Genomic DNA, 24,401 nt, shown 5'->3' on the forward strand with positions numbered 1-24,401 from the left:
AAAAGGAAGAGGACAACCACTCCAACCAAGCAGATGTTTATTGGGGAGGCGATGGCATAGTGGTAATGTCCCTGAACTAGTAATCTATAGGTCCAGGCTAATGTCTTGGGGACACGGATTCAAATCCCACCACAGCAGCTGGTGGAATTTAAATTCGGTCAATTAATAAATTCAATTAATTAATAAAAATCAGGAATTGAAAGCTAGGCCGGAATATTATCAAGGCAATAGGGAGGGGGTTCTCAACATCCTGCAAAAACGACGCCAAGAAACTTGCGTCGCCTCGTCTGTGGGAGGCCTGCCGAACCAAGTGCCAGTTAGGAACTTAACTGGACAGCGGCGGGCCTTTCACAGGATCAAGGATCAAAGTGACGGAAATCCCACCCTCTGACAGCTGCCAGCCAATCTTTAACTGAGCAGCGCCACTGCAGAGGTGGTGGCTGCTGGAGTACCTGCCCTAGGCCCAGGAACGGGGCTGGACCGAGGCCACAGGTAGGTCGGAGGGGAGGGGTCTTGCGGGGTAGGGGTCTTAGGGGAGGGGTGTGTAGGGGGGTCAGTAGCAAGGGCAGAGGGGTGGCTCTCGGTGGGCCTCCCCCTTCCCAATGCTGGGTCCCTTCTTCAGGCACTAAATGTCTTTTAATGAGGAAACCCCCACCCTCATCCTGAAGCAAATAGGCAGCTGCATGTTTTTTCCTGGCGTGCTTCCCATGCGGCAGGGCCATCTGCTGCTCGACTAATTGCAGCAGCAGCAGGATGAGACCCTTAACTGGGCATTAATTTACGGACATAATTTCGGCAGAGGCAGGAAGCTGACGGGTCCCCGCAGCGCTAGCATCCCACCTGATTATATGCTCTCCCCGACTGCAAACCCACCATGGGGGAAGAGCATAAAATTCTTCCTCAGTCTCAGTCATGGTGCCATGAAAACTATGATAATTGTCGTAAAAACCCATCTGGTTCACAAATGTCCTTTTGGGAAAGAAATCTGCTGTCCTTACCTGGTCTAGCCTACATGTGACCCCAGACCCAATGTGGTTGACTCTTAACTGCCCTCTGAAATGGCCTAGCAAGCACTCAGTTGTCAAGGGCAATTAGGGATGGGCAACAAATGCTGGCCTTGCCAGTGATGCCCACATCCCATGAAAGAATAAAATTTGGTGGGGACCTCAGGAGAAAGCTGAGATGGATCCACTCAGCACTTCTGCCTGAAGGTGGTTGCCAACGCTTCAGCCTTGTCTTTTGCATTCATGTATCACTGAGGATGGGAATGGTCATGGAGCCTCATCCTCCCATTCATTGTTTAATTGTCCACCACCATTCACAATTGGATGTGGCAGGACTGCACAGCTTTGATCTGATTCGTTGCTTTCGAGACTGCTTAGGTGTGTCTGTAGCATGCTGCTTCTGCTGTTTAGCATGCATGTAGTCCTGTGTTGTAGCTTCACCATGTTGGCACATCATTTTTAGGTGCTGCTCTTGGCACAAATTTCTACATCCCTCATTGAGCCAGGTTTGGTCCCCTGGTTTGATGATAATGGTTGAGTGAGGGATATGAAGGGCTATGAGGTTGCAGATTGTGGTGATATACAATTCTGCTACTGATGATGATCCATAGCACTTCATGAATGCTCAGTTTTGAGCTTCCAGTTCTGTTCTGAATCTGTTGCATTTTGATGCAAAAGTAAGCTGTGAGGAGGATGCAAAGAGGTTGCAAAGGGATATAGATAGGCTATGTGAGTGGACAAGAACATGGGTGATGGAATATAATATGGGGAAATGTGAAGTTATCTACTTTGAAAGGAAAAATAGGAAAGCAGAATATTTTTTAAATGGTGAGAAACTGAGAAATGTTGGTATTCTGAGGGACTGAGTGTCCTTGTACATGAATCACAGCAAGATAAGATGCAGGTACAGCAAGCAAAAGAAAGCAAAAGGTATATTAGCCCTTATTACAAAGGGATTGGAGTACAAGAGTAAAGAAGTCTTACTACAGTTATACAAGACATTGGTGAGGCCACATTTGGAGTACTGTGTGCAGTTTTGGTCTCCTTACCTCAGGAAGGAGATGCTTGCCTGAGCGAGTGCAACAAATGTTCACGAGACTGATTCCTGGGTGAGGAGATTGTCCTATGAGGAGAGATTGAGGTTCTTACATTTCCCTAGAATTTATAAGAATGAAAGGAAATCTCATTGAAATATAAAATTCTTCAGGGGCTTGAAAGGGTCGATGCTAGGAGGTCACAGTTCCAGAATGAGGGATCAGCCATTTAGGACTGAGGTGAGGAGAAATGTTTTCACTCACAAGTGTGAATCTTCGTAATTCTATAGCCAGAGAGCTGTGGATGTTTATTTGTTGAGTATATTCAAGACAGAAAGTCGATAGATTTTTGGATACTAAGGATATCAAGGGATATAGAGATCGTGTGGGAAGGTGGAGTTGAACTAGTAGATCAATCATGATCTTTTTGAATGGCGGAGATGGTTCAAAAGGCTGAATGGCCTACTCCTGTTCCTATTTCTTATGATCCAAAATGATGGAGGGTGTCCTCAGTGTGACAACGAGACTTTGTCTGAATAAGGACAGTGCAGTGGTAACTCCTACCAATGCTATCATGGATAGAGGCATTTGTGTTACGTAGATTGGTGATGATGAGGTCATGTTGGTTTTTCCCTCATGTAACCTAGAGAGACATTCAAGAACTAGAAGTAGTGGAGAAGGACCATGGATGATTCCTAATGTAAAGGCTGAGTTCTGAGGAAGAAACTTGTGCTTTTCAGCCTGAAAACTAGGCATCTGAGAGGTGCTGTGGAAGATAGTAAATAGTATGGAAAAGGTTAACCTGGAATACTACTTTTGATTAAACAGTAGGATTAAGATTGGGATACTGGTTTGAACTAGTAAAAACTAACTTTCGGAGTGCTATTAGGAGGTGGTTCTTCACATAGAGAGTGAGCAACACTGGAATAGAGTTCCAGACAGAGTAATGGTGCAAAAAAACCTTAGAATCATTTAAAATACAAGTAGATGCAACAATGGGGAAGGGATTTTAATGTTGTTCCAGACGGATTCATTAAAATAAGTTGAATGACCTTGCTCATGCATAAGTATCCTGCTATCTTTTGAATACTTCATAATTAGATAAGGTATAATTGACCAAGTAGATGGGCCTGTTTATCAACTCGCTCATTATAGTAGTGCAAAATGAACAAACTACGATCTTTTTTGGGATGTTACAAATTAGAACCCTTGAGTCCTCTTGAGGTCTTTCTGTGGACGTTCTGGTGGCAGCAGTCAGCTCTTTTGTGGTTGAGGTGCTGTTTTGGCCCAGATTGACATGCCATGAAGGATACTCTGAAAACTTGGCAATCAACATTTTGTAATGAGGTTAAATCTGTCAAAAATGTTGATGCATTTTTACTATTTTTATTTCCTTCATTATTTTATCATAATAGTGTTTTGTTGCAGTGGTGGCTCAACTGTAGTATGGATTTTTAAACCTTTTACAAACGCACTTTGGCCAGAATTTTATGCCACCCCAGCGAGCCGGATGGTGGCGGGGCGGGGCAGCGTAAAATGGAGCAGGAGGCTCTGGGTGGCCTTCCTGGCCCACTCCCACCTCCACCCCACTTTACGTGGGCCGTGGTGGGGGGGTGGGGGGGGGTGGTGGGGAGGGGGGTGGCGGCGGTGGGAGAGAAACGGGCCTCCCGTCCCAGACCACTTAACGGCCACTTAAGGGCCTTTGCCCGCCTCCACAGCTATTTTACCCGTGGCATGAAGGCGTCCAGTAGTCGTGAAAGGCCGTCCAGTGATACCTGGTGGCCTTCCAGTGCACTGGGGGGTGGTCCTGACACAGGGTGCCCGATTGAGGGCCCGCTTCCTCAACCATCCCCAGGACCTGAGACACCCCCCCCCCTTCTCCCCAAACAACCACTTTTGCCTCGCTGGGCCGCGACTGATCTGCCCGGCGAGGCAAATCAAACTTACCTCGGTCCTGGCTCCATGTCCTCGGCTGGGCTGCAGTCCCAGCAATGGCCACCGCTCCTGGTGGCGCTGCTGGGACTAAGAACTTCTGTCCCGATCATTGGCTGGCAGCTCAACGAGGTGGGACTTCCTCCCTCAAGCGGGTGGACGTCTCTCCTCACAACAATTAAAGCCCGGGGACCTGTAAAATGCAGGTCAGATCCCCGGGCCGGGCGGATGCGGGTTCGCCACTGACTTTTACGTTGGTGGCTAACACCCGTCCACCTTTTGTAAAATCCAGCCCTTTGTTTTTAGAAATATTTAATTCCTACATTTATATGTTGGGTTGTAGAGATATTGTCTGCTGTGAGATACATATTGGTTTTACAATACAAAATAATATTTCATGTTGTCATGCTAGGCCCCCACCTGCCAAGAATGAGGCACATTCATTTTGTCATGAACATTACTTTTAAACTGTTACTGGAGTGAAGAAAGGACTTGTTAAACAGATCAGCCGTGGCTGGAAAAGACATTTGCATATAACAGTTAGAGATTGGAAGGACAAAGGACTATTCCCTGACCCAATCAACCCACAATGGACCTTGATCACCAGGTATTGTGCGTAAGAGGAGCATTCCAGAGATAGCTGTAATCCAAGACGTGGTCAGACCAGTTAGTCACATCACTAACCTGCTTGGCAACCTGGGTTTTTCTGAATTGTACAAACAGTTTGAACTCATAGAGAGTGCCTGTTTTCTCCTGGACTGAGAAGATCTGTTCTGTCTGCTCCCATCTCTTTCTCACAAGCCTCTGAATCCACTGAAGATACATCAACCCCAAGGGAGAAAAGTCTCTTACAGTGAACAAGGTTTAAGAAGAATACTGGGCCCCATGAAAAGCAATCAAGGACTCTACAGTGAGCTCAAAGAACCATAAAAAAACTTCAGATATTGCCTCAAACTTTTCCACTTTATTTTTCTTCTGTTCTTTTCTATCTCTATTTGCATGTATGCTAGCGTGGGTGCGTCGTGTATCCATTGGCATTAACTGAATTAGAGTTTAAGTTTAATAAATTTCAACTTTTCTTCTTTAAACCTAAGAAAGCCTGTTTGTGCTGGTTTCTTTGCTTAACAATTGGAAAGCGTTGAACAAGGATTCACCAAGGGGGAGCAAAAAACAGTGTATTTAAAATTAAACCCTGTTACAGTAAGACCAGGTGAAGGCTGAAAGGAAACCCTGGACCTCTTTCTCAACTGGTCGTAACACATATACTATTAGTATTATTAACTGCTGAAGTTAAAAGCAACGATGTTTTCATACTTCGATTCCCAATGTTTTCTTTTCCTGTCAATGGCACTTGCTAGGCAACGCTTTGAATCCGAGTTGATAATGGCCCAGAATTCCTGTGGCAAGGCAGTGAAAGTATCCACCATTGGTTGGTCTTGCCCTTACCCAACTAGTAAAGGTAATATCTTGCATTGCAAGTGCAAGATGGAAATGATATGTTAACCTATGCAGAACACCTAGGATCTGAGTGAACAGGACGAGCAACTGTGTATCTCTTAACCGATCAGATTGAAGCATTGTAAAATTAACAGTGCAAGGATTAAGAAGGAAGTACAAGGTAAAATGGTGATACAATGTCAAATCAGGTACAGAAAATGACACAGAGAGGGAAAGAAAGATTGGATGAAGAGAGAGAGAAAAAGAGACAAAGAGAAAGTAAAATAAAGCTATAATTTTTAATGTATAACAATAATCTCCAACAGCAATTAAAACCTGAAGAATTGAGACTCCACACTTGTAGTAGTTAATTTTCAGTACCAGAGAGGTTGACTGGCATTAATTGACACACATCTCATCATTTAAAGGTTACTTAAACTTGAAATGATCTGGCTTAAGTTTCTGTGGCAAGTTTACTTTGTATCTACTGTGCAACTACAGGAACTTTACGCCACTCAACGTATTTGAACGGGGAGCCAGACAGCAAGATGCTGTTTCCATAAAACTAATGGTAGAGCAATACATTTCCGGCAGCAACTTATTGATTTCCACATTTAATCACGCATCTGCTCTTGCCTGAAGCTGCTGTGGAACTTACACATAAATAATGCTGATTGCTATTAGCCTCACTGTGATTTTGACAGAAACTTTTGTGCTATTTTTAGTTGTTCAGCATCTTAGGTATTGGTAACAGCTCTGGAATGTTCAATTGCATGTAGAACTTTTCTATCTGTGGGCCCTGCTGTCCTTAATATATTCATGTAGAAGATATTTCGACATGTGCTAGTTACAACAAAGAAATTGGCCCAGATTCTCCTGCAATAGCAAGATAAGTTTGGCCATGTAGGACGCTAATCTTGCTGTTGATAACTTACTCCTTATTTTACTGTATTTCGAATTAGACTGTGCTGTAGTGAGCATGGTAGAAAATCTGAAGTGGCATGATTTTTTCCCCCAGCAATTTGGCAAATGCCTTTGTGGGCATCAAGATTAGCTGCTAGAAATAATGACAAGCTTCTTTGTCTTCACAATTAATAAATGAGAGAAAAAAACCTTGGTCTGAGTCAGGTTGGAGCTCAAATTACTTCAAAGTCTTTTCTAATGTTGAGCAAAATGAAACAAATTTTATTCGGTTAACCAGTTGATGAAACTGGCATTTTATCCAGATGCAGACTTTTTAAATCTAAATATGAGGGAAGAGCTGGGGCCAACACCATCTCAGAACCTGTCATCTTTTTGATTTTAGTGATTGATATTCTTTATAATCCGAGTTTATTTGTGCAATTGTTGATGCTCCTGTTACAGAACAATTATACCCTTCATCATAACAATTAATGATTAAATGAAACATAGTTAAAAAAGAAAAATATCATATTTTTATTGATATGACATTGCAATGGTTTAAGAACCTGTCTTTTAACAAGTCCCATCAGCAAACATGTTAGTAGGTCTTTTAACTGCAATCATTGAAAGCATTTAATGTCAATAAATCATGCCGCTACTAGATCACACCACTACTGTCTTTCAGTCTAAGTGGCAGCAGCATGAAAACTGGCCTAAATTCAGAGAAATCATGATCACCAATGATTTTAATGGGGGAAAAAACTATGATAATCACCTTTTAATTGTCTTTGACAAAGTAATGCAAAATTCCATGAAAATATGGAGTGACTTCACTAATATTTAAGCCATTTGCTCTATAATTTGCTCTTTCTTTTGTGCTGCTCAAGGTTTTCAATGATCTGGAGCAACCACTCGGCAGGGTTGTCCAACCTTTTTGCACTGGTGGGGGGGGGGGGGGGGGTGGGGGGCACATTATAATTTTTGTCTTACACAGGTGGCTGGTGAGACAATTTCGGAAAGATAAAGGCATTAACGATTTCTCGTATTCTTAAACAAAACAACAACAAATGTGCATTTTTGTGAAGAAGCTTTAAACAAGAAGATTAATTTATTGACTTACTTTCTCGTCACTATGTTGGATACTGATTTAGTGAGATTCCTGAAATGTTTTTGTTTGCACAAGTAGTCAATGTTTGCCCGCACACTTGTGAATGCGAAATTTTTCGGATAGATGTCCATCGGTCAGGAGTGGTGTTGATCACTCTCTCTCTATCTCCTTCTCCCCCTGTGACCCCCCCCTCTCCGTGACCCCCCTCTCTGTAACCCTCTCTTCCTGTGACCCCCCCCTCTGTTGTTCCTCATTCTGTGTTGTTCCTCATTCTGTGTTGTTCCTCATTCTGTGTTGTTCCTCCCTCTGTGTCCCCCCGTCTCTGTGTCCCCCCTCTCTGTGTTGTTCCCCCCTCTCTGTGTCATCCTCACTCTCTGTGTTTCCTCCCTCTCTCTGTCCCCTCTGCTCTTTCTGTCTGCTCCACTCTGTCTGTTCCCCCTCTCTCTGTCAGTCCCCCGCTCTCCCTCTGTTCCCACTCTCCCTCTCTCTGTCTGCCCCCCATCTCTCTCTGTCTCCCCACTCACTGTCCCCTCTCTCTCTCTGTCTGTCCCCTCTCTCTGTATGTCCCCTCTCTCCCTCTGACCCCACCTCTCTCTCTTTGTTCCCCTTCTCTCTGTGTCTCCTCCTCTCCCTCTCTATCCCCCTCCCCACTCTTCCCCCATCCGTCTTTCTGACAGTTACAGAGAGCGGGAATGCTCAGCAGAGTAGCTTTATTGTTGGTCAGTTTTTTAAAAAAATCACGAGTCAGTTTCACAGCTGACAGGCGCTCGGAGTGGACAGATTCAAGGTTTTCCGGCAAACTTTATAAAATTCAGCACTCGCCGTAAAATGTCGAAGCTGTCTGAAGTTCCCGCTCTGAGCACCTGTCAGCTGTGAAACTGACTTGCGACTTTTTTTTTAAAAAGCCAGTCTGGAAGAAGAAGACAATGGGAAATTTCTCATCTCTGAAATACATCCAAGGACTGGATGGAAACCTTTGGCAGGCCAGATACTGGTCCGTGGACTGTATGTTAGACAACCCTACACTACATTGACTCAAATCTCCTCAAAAAGCTGGCTCCATATCAATTTCTTCCATATCAATGTTGGACCTCTGGTGTATCCAACATGTGCATTCAGAATAATGCACCATTGTGATGTGATACAAAGAAGCATGGTTACATTGATTGTCTTATGCATCAATGTCAGCAATTCATTGCTGTTTTTGTATGATGCCTCTAGGTACACCAGAATGGTAAGTAATCTCATTTAAAAATGATTGTTAATATGAAATAAATTCGGTCAGTCTCAATCTAGTTCCCATTGAGTGCACAGCTCAAAAGGCGTCTTTAATTCAGGACTGCATGGCACTCAAAGGAGAAAGGATAGCTGGAGTGGGAAATGGAAATTGTTACACTGGTGCAAACAGGAGGGGGAGATCTCTTTTGAGGTCAGAGATAAGGTACTCTGTCACAGCACAGTAGAAGGACATTTTCTCTGCCTTAACCATGTGGCATCAAACCTGGGAGTTGCACCATGACTGTTTAGGAAAGACTCAATGGACCAGCTGTTTTTTAACTCTCCCTTTTCATATGTTCACTTGTTATCAAAATGAAATAGTTTAACAATTCTGAGTGCTAGATTATGTTATCTTATTGAGCAGAAACATTCATAATTTTTTTTTCAGTTGTATCAACTATCTTCTTCTGCTGTAGACAAAAGCCTGTTTTGAGCACAAGTTGTAATTATTCTGAATTTGCAATGTAACATATTAATTGGTATAATATGTTAGTGACCAAGGTAAGTTGTAGGCAATAAGAATTTGAGTTTCTTGTTAAAGCCATGTGGTAAATTATAGAAATTTTTAAAAGAACAAACATGAGAAGAAAAACATCTCTAAGGGGCCTGAAATTCTGGCAATTTCACTATACTGTTGGAGGTTCATCCTCTCCGTCTAGACACAATAACACAGATTCCAAGTAAAATTTTGTGACGGAGTCATCTACTTGGACAGGGTGGGCTGCCTCAATGTGCAACGATGCACCAGCTATGCCTATCCTGATGGGGGTCCAGAAAATCAGAGTGGTTCCATGCTTCTCTGGAATGCAAGAGAGACATGTGATTGACCCAATGGACGCATATGTTTTTATGTTTTATGTTCTGATGAAAGGTCACAGACCTGAAAATTTAACTCTGTTTCTCTTTCCACAGATGCTGCCAGACCTGCTGAATTTTTCCAGCATTTTCTGTTTTTATTTCAGATTTCCAGTTTCCTAGCATCTGCAGTATTTTGTTTTTATATCTATTTTTATTTCTTCAGTTCTTAATGGATTGAGTGAGTTTTCAATTCAAGGTAATAGATTTCCTTTGAGATGTATTATCTTAGTCTGCTAAAGAATTGAGGCCCTTCAGTAGTCCAATACAGAATGCATGCTGGTTTGAGTTCCATTGAAACCTTATAATGGACAGATTGGGTAGAATTCCTGGCATAGCCTGGCAATACCGTAGGCATGTCTGTTTGCTGTGTGGGTAAAAGATCTAGCCAAGAGCCCCATAGAAGAAATAGGGCAGAATCCCGAGCAGAAACAGGTGCTTCCCCATTTTCCACTTCCCAGTCCAGAGATCCACTGGGTTTGTGCCTGACCCCTGGTCAGAATTTCAGAGCAAAACAGTTTACTTGTCACACAATCGTAAAAAGAAAAATGAGAGCAAATTTGATTTTGTGCATGTTTTTGGGGGGTTTCCTGTATTTTCTTTGAAAAATTAACTGCTGGCACAAAGTTAGATGTGATTTTCAATGTAACTGTTATGTGCACTGTTATGATTGATGGTTGTGAAAGAAAATGAAAACAATTTCCTTCAATGTTTGCTGTTCCCCGTTGAGTTATGACATGAAGTTAATTAAAATAAATGCATGTTTTCATTATCCACAGCTTGCCTGATTTATAGGTTTTGCCTAAAACTGCCACTGTAATAGGGACGATAATTTATTTGGGGTGTGTGGCTACCTTAAAATCTCATGCCCCAGTTATCAAATGTATCTAAATATATAATTTACATTTTGGTTCCTTTGCAACAGCATGAAATATAAATTACATTTTCTCATTTAATTTTTCTGTTATACCAAAAAGAAGTGGGGCAGAGAGAGTTTGTAATATCGTTTTTTATAGGAATGCTAATATTTAGCCTTAATTTGAACATGTTCTATGAGCTTTGAACCAAATTTCTTAATGCTTACAGTTCCATGGTCAATTTTATTTATCTGGACATTATTGGGCTCAAGCAGTTGCTATGTTGAATCCTCAGAATCCATTCCTTTTGGTTGCTTATTAGATTGACGTGTAAATCTTGAAAGTTGGTGCTTTAAATTGCCTTGGAAGCTGCACTTCAAAGCCAGTTTTCAGCCACTGAAAAGCCATTTTCTAAAATTAAAGTTTGAAATCAGGAAGATGTAAAAACCAGTAAGCAGAAGATTTGGAAGTTATTTTATGAAGTTAACAATTGGGGTTAAAGAGAGCGGTGGAAAAAGTGGGAATAAGGCAAGATGAATTCAAATGTTTACATTTTCTTCTTTTATTAAAAATTGTGCCTTAGTGCTTAATTTTGTCATTGAGGGTTCATATTACAGTAACAGATATTTCTGACATTTGAGTAGCTTTATTATTATAATCTCACTTCTGTTTATTGAGTATTACAGTGCTGAAAACTTAAATAACTTGCCTACCCCAGGGATTGTCACATCTCGGGGTCTGCCAGCAGGTTAATGGTTAAGTGTCTTTGTCATCGGACACTATTTTTTCTTTTCAAGGATGGGCATGCTCATAACTGGCCACATGTGTTTGTTAGAATTTGAACAAGTTAAGAAGAATTCTGTAGATTTTACATTTTGGTTTTCAGGATTGTCTTTCTTTTAAAATAGTCAAATATTAAACTATTTATACTTTGTGTTTGTATATCTGAAAGAGATAATGCTTCATAATGTTACCATCTACCTTAAACTTAGTAAACTGAGTAAAAGATTTTTAAAATCAGATTCATGATTCTATTCAATGACACAAAAAGATACTTGACTGATAAAAGTCGAAAGCCTGCTTTTATTACATACAATTGTACAATCCTATTTACACAGGTGGATAAGAAACTTTACAAACCTGTTGACAAACTTCTGCTAAGCTGGTATATCAACTGACATTGTGGGTGCAGTCCTGCACTTGTTTTGAAATGGCTGCAACCTCATCTCTATACCTCATTAACAGTAAAGCCAGAAGCCAGCCCTTTGTCCTACATGCCTTTTTATTTAAATGATAAGATACTAGAATGCCCCAGCATCATCAAAAAATTCCCCCCTTTAAAGGGGCACCTTTAGTTTTAAAAAACTGAAGCATAAAATAAAGAAAACTTAACAAAATTAAATCATATTATCACCTGTGCCAACCATGCCTTCCAGTCCTTATGGTCACAGAAGGCCTCAAGCATACTGGCAGACACTGCATTCTCCTTCTCCAGGGCTACTGGACGCGGATTAAGCCGTGGAAGAGAGGCAGGCAGGCAGAGCGCCCACCCCTATGGGACACATCCACTCTAAACCTGTGGATGTCCTTTATCCTGTATGACTGTGACTTTGATCATAGGTGCTGTGCTATATCTTGCTCCTAAAGGGGAGTATCAGTGGCGTAATGTCTGACTGCCATATTCTCAGACAAGTCAGTGAGGATCATGAAAATTCTTACATCGAATGTACAGCACAAAAACAGACCATTCAGCCCAACCTGTCTATGCTGATGTTTATGCTTCATACGACCCTCCTCTCACCTCTCTTCATATGTCCTTATCAGCATATCTTTGTTTTCTTTCTCTCATTTCAACTGTTTATCTTGCTTTCTATTAAATGTACATATGCTTTTTACCTCAACTGCTCCTTGTGGTAGTGAGTTCCACATTCATGTCATTCTCTGGGTAAAGACTCTTCCCCTAACTTATCTATTGGATTTTTTAGTGACTATCTGATAATTATGACCTCTAGTTTTAATCTTTTGCACAAGTGAAAACATCTCTACGTCTACAGCATTAAACCCTTTAATAATTTTGAAGACCTCCATAAGGTCACTCCTCAGTCGTCTTTTTTCCAGAGAAATGAGCCCCAACTTGTTCAATCTTTCCTGATATGTATAATCTCTCAGTTCTAGTATTGTCCTTGCATATCTTTTCAGCACCTTCACCAGTGCCTTCTATACTCCAATTTGGTGTCGTTCACAAATATTGAAATTGTTCTTTTATGGAACTGCAAAGGGAGAAATTGCCAAAAATTAAGAAGCAGAGGACATCTGGTCTGCATTAATTGCTACTGGCAAGTTGTGGCAGTACTAATTAATTAATACTGCAGCAGATTTTGCCATTGCCACTGATCAATCTTGATGCATTGTGCTGGTTGTCCTAATCAATAGGAAATCCAACATAAAAGAAAAACAGAAAATGCTGGAAATACTCAGCAGGTCTGGCAGCATCATTTCAGGTCAACGACCTTTCTTAACGTTTCAAGTCAACAACCTCTTGTCAAAACATTGTCAGGTGATTTTGGAGCAACTGTGATGCCTTGCATTTCCTAATAGAGGTTCAAAGGTTAAACCATCCAATGAAAGCTAAAGTTTATCTAGTCAATAACTAGCCGAGTTAGAAGGTGGGGCTGAATTTTCTCAAAGAGGATCAAACCCTGTTCCAGAGCCAAAAGCGAGAGCTGACCCTGCTCCAACGGGCAGTGGAAGACTGGGGCGGCATTTTGCCCATGGCAAACAATTAACAATCAGAGGGCAGGCAACTCAGTACCTCGGCAATACCTCTGCTAGCAGTGGCCACTGCTAAGGTTACATCACGAAGGAGGGAGTGCCTCGGCATTGAGGTGCCATTAAAGGCAGATGAGTCTTTGTGAGGCAGCCAGGGCAAGGCAGGCTGGCCCGGGGAATCGAGTTGGGGGAGCGCGTCATCCCAGCGGCAAAGCCTTGGGTGTGAGGGCAGCCATTGTCGCCGGGAGAGGGGTGGGGGGGTGGTTGATGCACTCCATGGGCCATGGAGCACCCATCAAGGAGGGGTCCCCCAGGGAATATGATGAGAGGCTGCCAGGGTTTGCCTGGCTGTCTCCCAACATGGTGGTGGCCACTCCTGATGCCAGTAAATGCTGGAGGCGGTAGGGGATGGCTCTTAATTGGGCATTTAATTGCCTCAATTGGTCACCCAGTGGGCGATCATGCAGCTGAGGTTCCTGCCACTGGCAAAATACCATGGTGGCGGGAAGATGTCATGCTCCCTTCCTGATGCCTTCCACCACATTACTATCCCTGCTGCTTCCTAACTCATGTCCAAATGGCTGGGAAAATTCAGACCGTGTACTGAGAAGAAAAGAAAAGTAAGTTTTTTTTGGACCTTGCTCTCACTGCCACTTGCAAACTAGCTAAGTTTGACTGACTCACTCGGTTACTCTGCCATGGTTTCTCATACAAAAGAAAATTCACAATTAAAATGAACTTACTATTTTAATAACACTTTGTGTTGTTTTAAAGTTCAACTTGTTCTGCTAGAATTTAGTCATGCAAGATATATCTGCTAGGGGTGACATTATGCAATGACATTTAAATTGAATCTGTAAAAACATTAAAGAGCAGAATATTCTGTAAAAGTGTTTATGTGCAGTAGGCTGTAATCTTGAATAAATGGGAATTGTTTTTAATGAAGGATAGAATTGGATGAAGCCCATCCATGATATGTGTGGTACTTGCATATTGTTAACTGAACAGTAGATGGTGCTCTGAAATAAAAACTAAATACTGCAGATGCTGGAAATCTGAAACAAAAACAAAAAGTGCTGGAAATACTCAGCAGGTCTGGCAGCAGCTGTGGAGAGAGAAGCAAACTTAACGTTTCAGGTCTGCGACCAAGGCCAGACCTGCTGAGTATTTCCAGCACTTATTGTTTTCATTGTAGTAGATGGTGCTCTGATGGGAGTAAAAACATTGTGGCAGTTATGCTTCAAGGTCTTTTGTATTGCTTTTGTTATTTTTTTGGGAATGTTCTAGAGGACCAGCCTGTAAATGAAAGTAGCTAGTTGTTACTGTAGCAATTACTGTTTCTTTAGGTATAAGTGGCAACAGGATAAAGGACAGCACATTCTTAAAAAGATTGAATATTGACATCTTTGGTACTTAGGTTGCGATCTACTTTGTCATTGTTTATCTTGTCAGCATTGATTGGAGAGTATTGAATGAGGTTGAGTTGGGAGTGACTGTGTCGAAAGAGTTGCTTTTTATTTTGAGGCAAATGAGATTCCAGTAGATGCCAAAAAGGGAACAGTTTTGCTTACTATTTACAAACCTGCAACCTATACAGTGATTAAGCATCTGATCATTCCTGCCTGGCCTAAAGACAAAATGTATGATGAGTTGGTTCAAGTGGTCAAAGAGCATCTGAGCGTGAAGCCACTTGTTATTGGGAAAGGTTCACGTTCAACCAGAGGAGGTAGTGAGATCTTTTTTTTTTACTTTGTGGCAGAACTGAGGAAACCATCCAAAACACAAGACTAGTGGGTTTCTCGATGCTGCAATAAGAGACATTTTGTCTACGTTTGAAGAAAACTTCAATACAGAGGAAATTGTTGGTAGAAGGCTGACTTGCATCTGTTAAAGCCCTCAAACTTACATTTGGGATGAAGACTGCTAGCAGGCATGCTAATGAGTTATATGCCACAGGGTTCAACAGCTCCAGAGTGCAGTTAGAGTGCTTCTTCAAACATAAGGCATGAGGAAACAAAGGAAAAACTTTGGATCTAAGCGTCTTTAAAAGAAATTCTAGAAGTTTTCATCCAATTCAAATATGGTGATCGAAGATCTAAACTGACTAATCAGGACTCATTCATAACACTATCTTCACAGTGCTCTATAATTTAAATTGGTACTTAGTTTGGAACATTGGTCAATATTTCCCTCCATTGAGTCTCAATTCTCTTTCTAGCTTCTTTGTTTTCCTATCTTCTCTTAGGTTTGCTCTATTTAGAATCCCCGTATTCTATCTCTCAGGCAGGTATTTTAGTATTAGGGATAAGTAAAATTTGATTTCTCCTGATAGCTGACAGCAAGGTTTGCATGGATCTCCCATTGAAAATATGGAATGGGGAATATCTCAAATTTTCTCCTGACAATTCTTAAATATTCAATTCAGGTGTTGATCCCATTTGTTTTCATGTTATGGGCAGATAGACTTTCTACAATGATGCCTTGATTATCCTCTTTCTCCTTTCTGTTGTTTCCCCACTTGCTTTCAGGGCGATGCATATGAATGCAGGACTTGACAGATGAAAAAAGACCAAGGTCCATCTAGTTTGCGTTCCACAATCCTGGTAGTCGCATGATACAATAATAATGAAATTGTTGATTATTCATAGCTAACAATTAGTCTACAGCAGATCCAGACATGAGGTGAAGAAAACACCAATGAAGCAAAGCTTTGGGAAGCATGGATCTAAAGTCATCTGTTCCTCCCAGGCATGCAACAATTACCTTATGTCATGTCTCACTTGGTGATGGGCTGTATCATAAAATATTGGCCTGGATTTTGCAGTCAGCAGCAGATAAACTGTGCTAACCATTCATTACAATTAATCTTGCCTATCGACTTTCTGTTGGTTTTTGCACTGGAACATGCTGTAATTAGACATCCAATATAGCGCAGCACCCTCTATAGGGATCTGGAAGCTTTGTGAACAGCGTAAGCAACAGTGTATCTCCTTAACCAATCAGAATACAGAATCTTTACTGAATCATGCTAAATCTGAACCAGGAAGTGCAAGTTAGAATATTTTACTTCAATGCCAAATTATGTACAGAAAATGAAATGAAGAGAAGGAAAAAAAGATGGGATTAAAAGAGAAAGATAAAAGAGACAGAAAGAAAAGTTTTTTAAAAACTTAATGTTTGTTTAAACCTCTAACAATAATTAAAATCTGAAGGAATGAGACACCACACTTGTAAAAGTTAAATTTCAATGCCAGGTAAGTTAGCAGTAATTTAAACTCATCACACCATTAAAATGGACTTAAATGGACAGGCTCTAATATTTTATGGCGTATTTACAGCATACATATCATTTGCAAGTTGTTACGACCAGCTGAGGAAGGGGCCTCGGGCTCCCCTCTCGCCCCTTTCCTGGTTTGGCCGTAACAGGGTTTAACTTTTAAAACACAGTGTTTTTAGCTTCACCTCAGTGAGTCCTTGCTCATTGGTTCCTTTATAATTACAATTAGAAAGCAATCAGACAGGCTTTCTTAGGTTTAAACAAGAAAGGTGTAAGTTTATTAACCTTAACACTCTAACTCAGTTAAAACTACTAAAAATACGTGACACAACATGCTAGCATGCATACGTGATAAACACACACCCTATTAGATACAGAAGAAGACAAAGAATTCAAGGGGCAAGGTTTGAAGTAGTAGATGGAATTCAGTTACTGTTTTTGGTTTGGATATAAAGGCCATGATTGGAGTTAATTCTTGCAGATCTCATTGGGGCCCAGTTTACATTTTCAAACTTGTTTCACTGGTACCAGAAGGCTGCAGGGGTCTTCTATCTTGAGGCTTATGTTGCTTCTGTGGGTCCCTGGAACTTAGCGTCAGAAAGAGTGAGAGAGAGACCTTGCTTCTCTTTAGTCTTCAAAATTGTAGTTTGTCTCAAAACTTTTCTGTGATGCACAATTAGATCAATTCCCAGGTTGGCCAGCAGGATAGTCATGTGATCAGCTCTTTGTTTGACACAGTATCGCCTGTGAGAGTTGTTGATTCTTCAAAGCTTACTAGACACACTCAGTGGAGGGTGGAGTGCTGGCTCTTACACAGACAATGGCCGGAGATTTATGCTACCCTAACAAGCCGGCTGGTGGCGGGGGTGGGATGGGTAGCGTAAAATGGAGCGGGAGGCTCCGGGAAGCTTTCCTGACCTCCTCTCGCCTCCGACCCCCTTTACGTAGGGCGGGGGGGAGGGAGAAACAGCCCGCCCATCCCAGGCCAATCAAGGCCCTTATGTAGCCACTTAACGGCCACATAAGGGCCTTCGCCCTCCCCCACACAGATTTTATGTGTGGCATGCAAGCATCCTGGAGCCGGGAAAACCCACCTGGGAAAAGCAGGTGGCTTCTCATCATCCTGGGGTGGGGGGCAGCCTGTTAATCGGCACAGGGTGCCCGATGGAGGGCCATCCCTGATACCCGAACCACCCCCAGAACCTAACATGCCCACTTTCCCCCAACCAACCAACCTTGCCTCATCGGGGCCCAACCGATTAACCCCGACAAGGCAACCAAAACCTACTTGTCTTCCCGGCTCCGTGTCTTCGGCTGGGCTGCAGTCCCAGCAGTGGCCACCGCTCCTGGTAGCGCTGCTGGGGCTAAGAGCTGCCAGCCCGCTGATTGGCCAGCAGCTCAATGAGGGGGGACCTCCTCCCTCAAGCGGGTACAAGTGCTGCCTCAGAACAATTAAAGCCTGGAGACCCGTAAAATGCAGGTCAGATCCCCAGACAAGGCGGAGGGTTCGCCACCAACTTTTCATTCGGTGGCCGGCTCCCGTCTGCCCAATGTGAAATCCTGGCCAATGCCTCTCGATGTCTTTTGATCATCACTATTGACAAAGCCCATCTGGCTAATTGAATCAGGGAGCACTTCCATTGTCTGTCCATGCAACTGTATCTCAGAATGCAAATGGACAGCCATGTTTTCAGCCAACTCTCTGTGGTCTTTTTAAACAAGTTATGTTCAATGTCCAGTAAACATTCAAATGGTGTTCCATATGACAAAATTAATAGGTATCCATTTAGCAGGTGTGGTTTCCGTCACAAAGTTCACACAGTTCCACATATTTTAATGCCGGACTATTATAGTGCAGCTTCTGGAGGAACAGGTCAACTTAGACAGCAGTTTCCTGATTTCCGCATTTAACTGCACATATGCGGATGCCAGAAGTTGCTGTCCAGTTTAATTTTTTTATGATGGTGAGCACATATAGCCTCACGATTACTTTTACTGCATATTCCGGGCCGTTATTTTCTGAAAGAAATAATGATACAGTGTGCAAAGTGACTAATTTACTCTGGGGGTGAGTATTAATTATCTAGTCACATCACTTGTGAAATAAGAACCCTTTTCAGAGTGAAAAATGTGTATGAATCTATGTTGTGCCATCATCTCTTCACGTAGCTTGTTCACCAAGTAAGGGATACATCTGTTTTCATGGTGGTAGAGGTTGTGCAAAATCCATGTAAACTGTGTCACCAAGCTCTGCATTCAATTTTAATTGTCATTACATGTTTGGTTATTAGGATTTATTTTGCTTTTTTCTGGTCATTTATCACATTGTTGTTTGTGGGAACTCACTGCGCACGGATTACTTGTGGCATCTCCTAAGTTACAACAGTGACAACACTTCAAAAAGTATTTCATTGGTTGGAAAGCACTTTGGCATGCCCTGAGGTTGTGAAAGGTGCAATATAAATGAAACTTCTTTCTTTTATCTAAACGCATCTCATACAAAAGGATACGTATTTCTGTGCATCTTCCTTCATGTAAGAACCCCAAATTTCAACTAGTTGATTAAGGCTGACTGTCATATCTGTGTATGCCAGATCCATGAGATGGTCTCACGTGGCCTTTGGGACAGCTAGTTGTTCTTTATTGTTTGAATCCCAGTGTAACCTTAACCATCCTGATTTCAGGGTCCTTCCTTTCATAATTTAAGCAGTAGTTTCAGGTTAGTCTGACGGGTTTCATATACTGCTTTCAGCTGACCATCCATAGCCATGCCATCTTGTGTAACAGTCTTCTACTGACCCCTTGTTATTATCAGGACTTTATTTGTCGCTCCATAGCTCATTGCCTTTTCTAAGGCACCAGCATGATGACGTTCAGAAACACGTATTTCCTGTTTCTCATATGTTGCACGGTCCAGAGTGTTCAGCTATCTCTGGGGCTTTCTTTATGGCAATTGGTTCTGCATTTAGGACACTCTGGCAATTTTGGTGTTACTCATGGAGGCTTCCACTTCGTACACTCTCTACCAATTATCTGTGCAATTCATCCTCCTCATTGTTTGGTATGCTCTGTCTCAGTGGAGTGATAGTCTGGTTCCCCATTTTCTTTAATTCCAGCCACATCTTGGGCTTTCTTTGTAGCCTTTTTACACATTGTTTTCCATCAGGTTACTCAAAATGTATGTTCTGTTTTCTTAGAATTGTTTTCTTCTGCAATGGGTTTAGTCGTCTGTCTTTTTCTGATTACTTGTGTAATAATGACGAATTGAGCCGACCTCTGTGGCTCTTTTCATAAGCATCTCAATATTTATTACTTTGGCTGATAATTTCTAAACTATTTAAGCTGCTTTCCTCAACTACTGTGGAGTGGGTAGTACTAATAGACTATTAGTCATCAGCTAGGAGTATAAGTCATTTTAAGTCACCTTGAGCCCCATGTTTGGGTGTCAATATCTCACTAAAAGAGAGGCTTACATTTAGGAAGAATTTTCCAGGTAAAGTTTAATTCCTTTGATGAACAAGGCTGCAGGCCAATTGCGTGTGTGTAATGCTGTGACCGTTGCAGTAGCATAGTTAGCAAACAATCAAAGTGAACATTTACAAACATGGGCCTTGGATTTTTACTTGCCTGACTGCCAGGAGAGGGAGGATCAGAGGGGCATGGGGAACCTGAAAGTTGAGATCTTCCAAATCCACAGTGTATGTGATGTCATTGATCAGTTCCTCACCTGTAAGCCAGCCTGATTGACAGGCTTGGCTTCCAGTCAGACAAGGAATTGGTCAGTGATCACAGGACAAGACAGGTGTGTGCAGGGGAGAGGGTTTTGACTGGGTGGAGGAGGGAGGTGTCGATCATGGTGGGGAGGTGGGAGGAAGGGAGCTTAACGGGGAGGTGTGGGTTGATTATGGGGGTCTGTCAAACCTGGGGTTCTAGAGGGGGAGATCGCAGGCCTTGGTTGGGTGATACCTGATCATTGGGGTTAAAAAGTAGGACCTCAGAGGTAGTAATATCAGGATTGCTACCAGTGCCACGTGATAGTCAGAGTAGAAGTGAAAGAATAGTCAGGATGAATGCGTGGCTTGAGAGATGGTGCAGGAGGGAGGGGTTCAGATTTTTGGGACATTGGGACCAGTTCTGGGGGAGGTGGGACTATTACAAATTGGACGGTCTACACCTGGGCGGGACTGGAACCAATGTCCTTGGGGGTGCTTTTGCTAACGCTGTTGGGGAGGGTTTAAACTAATGTGGCAGGGGGATGGGAACCAAATGAGGAGGTCAGTGGACAGTAAGGAGGTAGTAACTAAAGCCTGTAAGGAACTAGATAATGAAGTCAGCGTGACTAAGGGAAAGAGTAGGCAGGGAGCAGATGATGAACGCAAAGGGACTGGTGGTCTGAGATGCATTTGTTTTAATGCAAGAAGTGTAGTAGGTAAGGCAGATGAACTTAGGGCTTGGAATAGTACCTGGGAATATGATGTTATTGCTATTACTGAGACTTGGTTGAGGGAAGGGCATGATTGGCAACTAAATATCCCAGGATATCGATGCTTCAGGCGGAATAGAGAGGGAGGTAAAAGGGGTGGAGGAGTTGCATTACTGGTCAAAGAGGATATCACTGCTGTGCTGAAGAAGGGCACTATGGAGGACTCGAGCAGTGAGGCAATATGGGCAGAACTCAGAAATAGGAAGGGTGCAGTAACAATGTTGAGGCTGTACTACAGGCCTCCCAACAGCGAGCGTGAGATAGAGGTACAAATATGTAAACAGATTATGGAAAGATGTAGGAGCAACAGGGTGGTGGTGATAGGAGATTTTAATTTTCCCAACATTGACTGGGATTCACTTAGTGTTAGAGGTCTAGATGAAGCAGAATTTGTAAGGAGCATCCAGGAGGGTTTTCTAGAGCAGTATGTAAATAGTCCAACTCGGGAAGGGGCCATACTGGACCTGGTGTTGGGGAATGAGCCCGGCTAGGTGGTTGAAGTTTCAGTAGGGGACTACTTTGGGAATAGTGATCACAATTCCGTAAGTTTTAGAATACTCATGGACAAAGACGCGAGTGGTCCTAAAGGAAGAGTGCTAAATTGGGGGAAGGCCAACTATACCAAAATTCGGCAGGAGCTGGGGAATGTAGATTGGGAGCAGCTGTTTGAAGGTAAATCCACATTTGATATGTGGGAGTCTTTTAAAGAGAGGTTGATTAGCGTGCAGGAGAGACATGTTCCTGTGAAAATGAGGGATAGAAATGGCAAGATTAGGGAACCATGGATGACAGGTGGAATTGTGAGACTAGCTAAGAGGAAAAAGGAAGCATGCATAAGGTCTAGGAGGCTGAAGAAAGACGAAACTTTGAAAGAATATCGGGAATGTAGGACCAATCTGAAACGAGGAATTAAGAGGGCTAAAAGGGGTCATGAAACAGGGTTAAGAAAAATCCCAAAGCCTTTTATTCATATATAAGGAGCAAGAGGTTAACTAAAGAAAGGATTGGCCCACTCAAGGACAAAGGAGGAAAGTTATGCGTGGAGTCAGAGAAAATGAGTGAGATTCTAAACGAGTACTTTGCATCAGTATTCACCGAGGAGAGGGACATGACGGATGTTGAGGTTAGGGACAGATGTTTGATTACTCTAGGTCAAGTCGGCATAAGGAGGGAGGAAGTGTTGGGTATTGTAAAAGGCATTAAGGTGGACAAGTCCCCAGGTCTGGATGGGATCTATCCCAGGTTACTGAGGGAAGAGAGGAAATAGCTGGGGCCTTAACAGATATCTTTGCAGCATCCTTAAACACGGGTGAGGTCCCGGAGGACTGGAGAATTGCTAATGTTGTCCCCTTGTTTAAGAAGGGTAGCAGGGAAAATCCAGGTAATTATAGACTGGTGAGCCTGACGTCAGTGGTAGGGAAGCTGCTGGAGAAGATACTGAGGGATAGGATCTATTCCCATTTGGAAGAAAATGGGCTTATCAGTGACTGGCAACATGGTTTTGTGCAGGGAAGGTCATGTCTTACCAACTTAATAGAATTCTTTGAGGAAGTGACCAAGTTGATTGATGAGGGAAGGGCTGTAGATGTCATATACATGGACGTCAGTAAGGCGTTTGATAAGGTTCCCCATGGTAGGCTGATGGAGAAAGTGAAGTCGCATGGGGTCCAGGGTGTACTAGCTAGATGGATAAAGAACTGGCTGGGCAACAGGAGACAGAGAGTAGCAGTGGAAGGGAGTTTCTCAAAATGGAGACGTGTGACCAGTGGTGTTCCACAGGGATCCGTGCTGGGACCACTGTTGTTTGTGATATACATAAATGATTTGGAGGAAAGTATAGGTGGTCTGATTAGCAAGTTTGCAGACGACACTACGATTGTTGGAGTAGCAGATAGTGAAGGGGACTGTCAGAGAATACAGCAGAATATAATAGATTGGAGAGTTGGGTAGAGAAATGGCAGATGGAGTTCAATCAGGGCAAATGCGAGGTGATGCATTTTGGAAGATCCAATTCAAGAGTGAACTATACAGTAAATGGAAAAGTCCTGGGGAAAATTGATGTACAGAGAGATTTGGGTGTTCAGGTCCATTGTTCCCTGAAGGTGGCAACGCAGGTCAATAGAGTGGTCAAGAAGGCATACGGCATGCTTTCCTTCATCGGACGGGGTATTGAGTACAAGGGTTGGCAGGTCATGTTACAGTTGTATAAGACTTTGGTTCGGCCACATTTGGAATACTGCATGCAGTTCTGGTCGCCACATTACCAAAAGGATGTAGATGCTTTGGAGAGGGTGCAGAGGAGGTTCACCAGGATGTTGCCTGGTATGGAGGGCGCTAGCTATGAAGAGAGGTTGAGTAGATTAGGAATATTTTCATTAGAAAGACGGAGGTTGAGGGGGGACCTGATTGAGGTGTACAAAATCATGAGAGGTATAGACAGGGTGGATAGCAAGAAGCTTTTTCCCAGAGTGGGGGATTCAATTACGAGGGGTCACGAGTTCGAAGTGAGAGGGAAAAGTTTAGGGGGGATATGCGTAGAAAGTTCTTTACGCAGAGGGTGGTGGGTGCCTGGAACGCGTTGCCAGCGGAGGTGGTAGACGCAGGCACGATAGCGTCTTTTAAGATGTATCTAGACAGATACATAAATGGGCAGGAAGCAAAGAGATACAGACCCTTAGAAAATAGGCGACATGTTTAGATAGAGGATCTGGATCGGCGCAGGCTTGGAGGGCCGAAGGGCCTGTTCCTGTGCTGTAATTTTCTTTGTTCTTTGGGGTTGTTCAGGCAGGCATGTTGGATCCAGGAGGTAGATGTAAGGCATTGACCTCCAGTATCCGACAAGTTCTCGCCTAGATGTAGCTTCTGTGGGAAACCCAGCCGACCACAGTTAAATTTGAAAAGCTGAATAATAATGGGGATGGCAGCCTCTTTATTGTATTTAAAGTGGCAACCCGCCTCCTTGGCGAAGGTTGGTCACCCCCCACCTTCCCACCTAAGTTAAAATTTAAGATGTTATTGCAGGGCACTTAGAAAAATTCAAGGTAATCAGGCAGAGTCAAGATAGTTTTGTGAAAGGGAAATCATGTTTAACCAATTTATTGGAGTTCTTTGAAGAAGCAACATGTGCTGTGGATAAAGGGGAACCAGTGGATGTGCTGTATTTAGATTTCCAGAAGGCATTTGATAAGGTGCCACATCAAAGGTTATTGCAGAAAATAAAATCTCATGTTGTAGGGGGTAACATATTGCTGTGGATAGAAGATTGGCCAGCTAACAGGATACAGAGAGTAGGCATAAATGGGTCATTTTCTGGTTCGCAAGATGAAATGAGTGGTGTGCTGCAGGGATCAGTGTGGGGTCTCAAGTTTTTACAATTTATATAAATGACTTGGATGAAGGGACCAAAGGTATGGTTGCTAAATTTGCTGATGACACATAGATAAGTAGGAAAATAAGTTATGAAG

General features: G+C 42.7%; 1 protein-coding gene across 13 annotated transcripts in view; it reads left to right on the forward strand.

Moving 5' to 3' along the window:
- The window catches only part of nrxn1a (neurexin 1a), a 2,153,831-nt gene that overhangs the window by 187,600 nt on the left and 1,941,830 nt on the right, over positions 1 to 24,401 (forward strand). The window contains exon 1 of one of the 13 annotated variants that reach the window (XM_068044968.1): positions 13,752 to 13,797. The exons of the other annotated variants lie outside the window; for them this stretch is intronic. The gene's annotated coding sequence lies outside the window, so the exon portion shown is untranslated. Of the gene's footprint in view, positions 1 to 13,751; positions 13,798 to 24,401 lie in introns of those variants that run through there. 13 annotated transcript variants of the gene reach the window in all.

This window comes from Heterodontus francisci, chromosome 13 (genome assembly GCF_036365525.1).
Source record: "Heterodontus francisci isolate sHetFra1 chromosome 13, sHetFra1.hap1, whole genome shotgun sequence".
NCBI lineage: Eukaryota > Metazoa > Chordata > Chondrichthyes > Heterodontiformes > Heterodontidae > Heterodontus > Heterodontus francisci.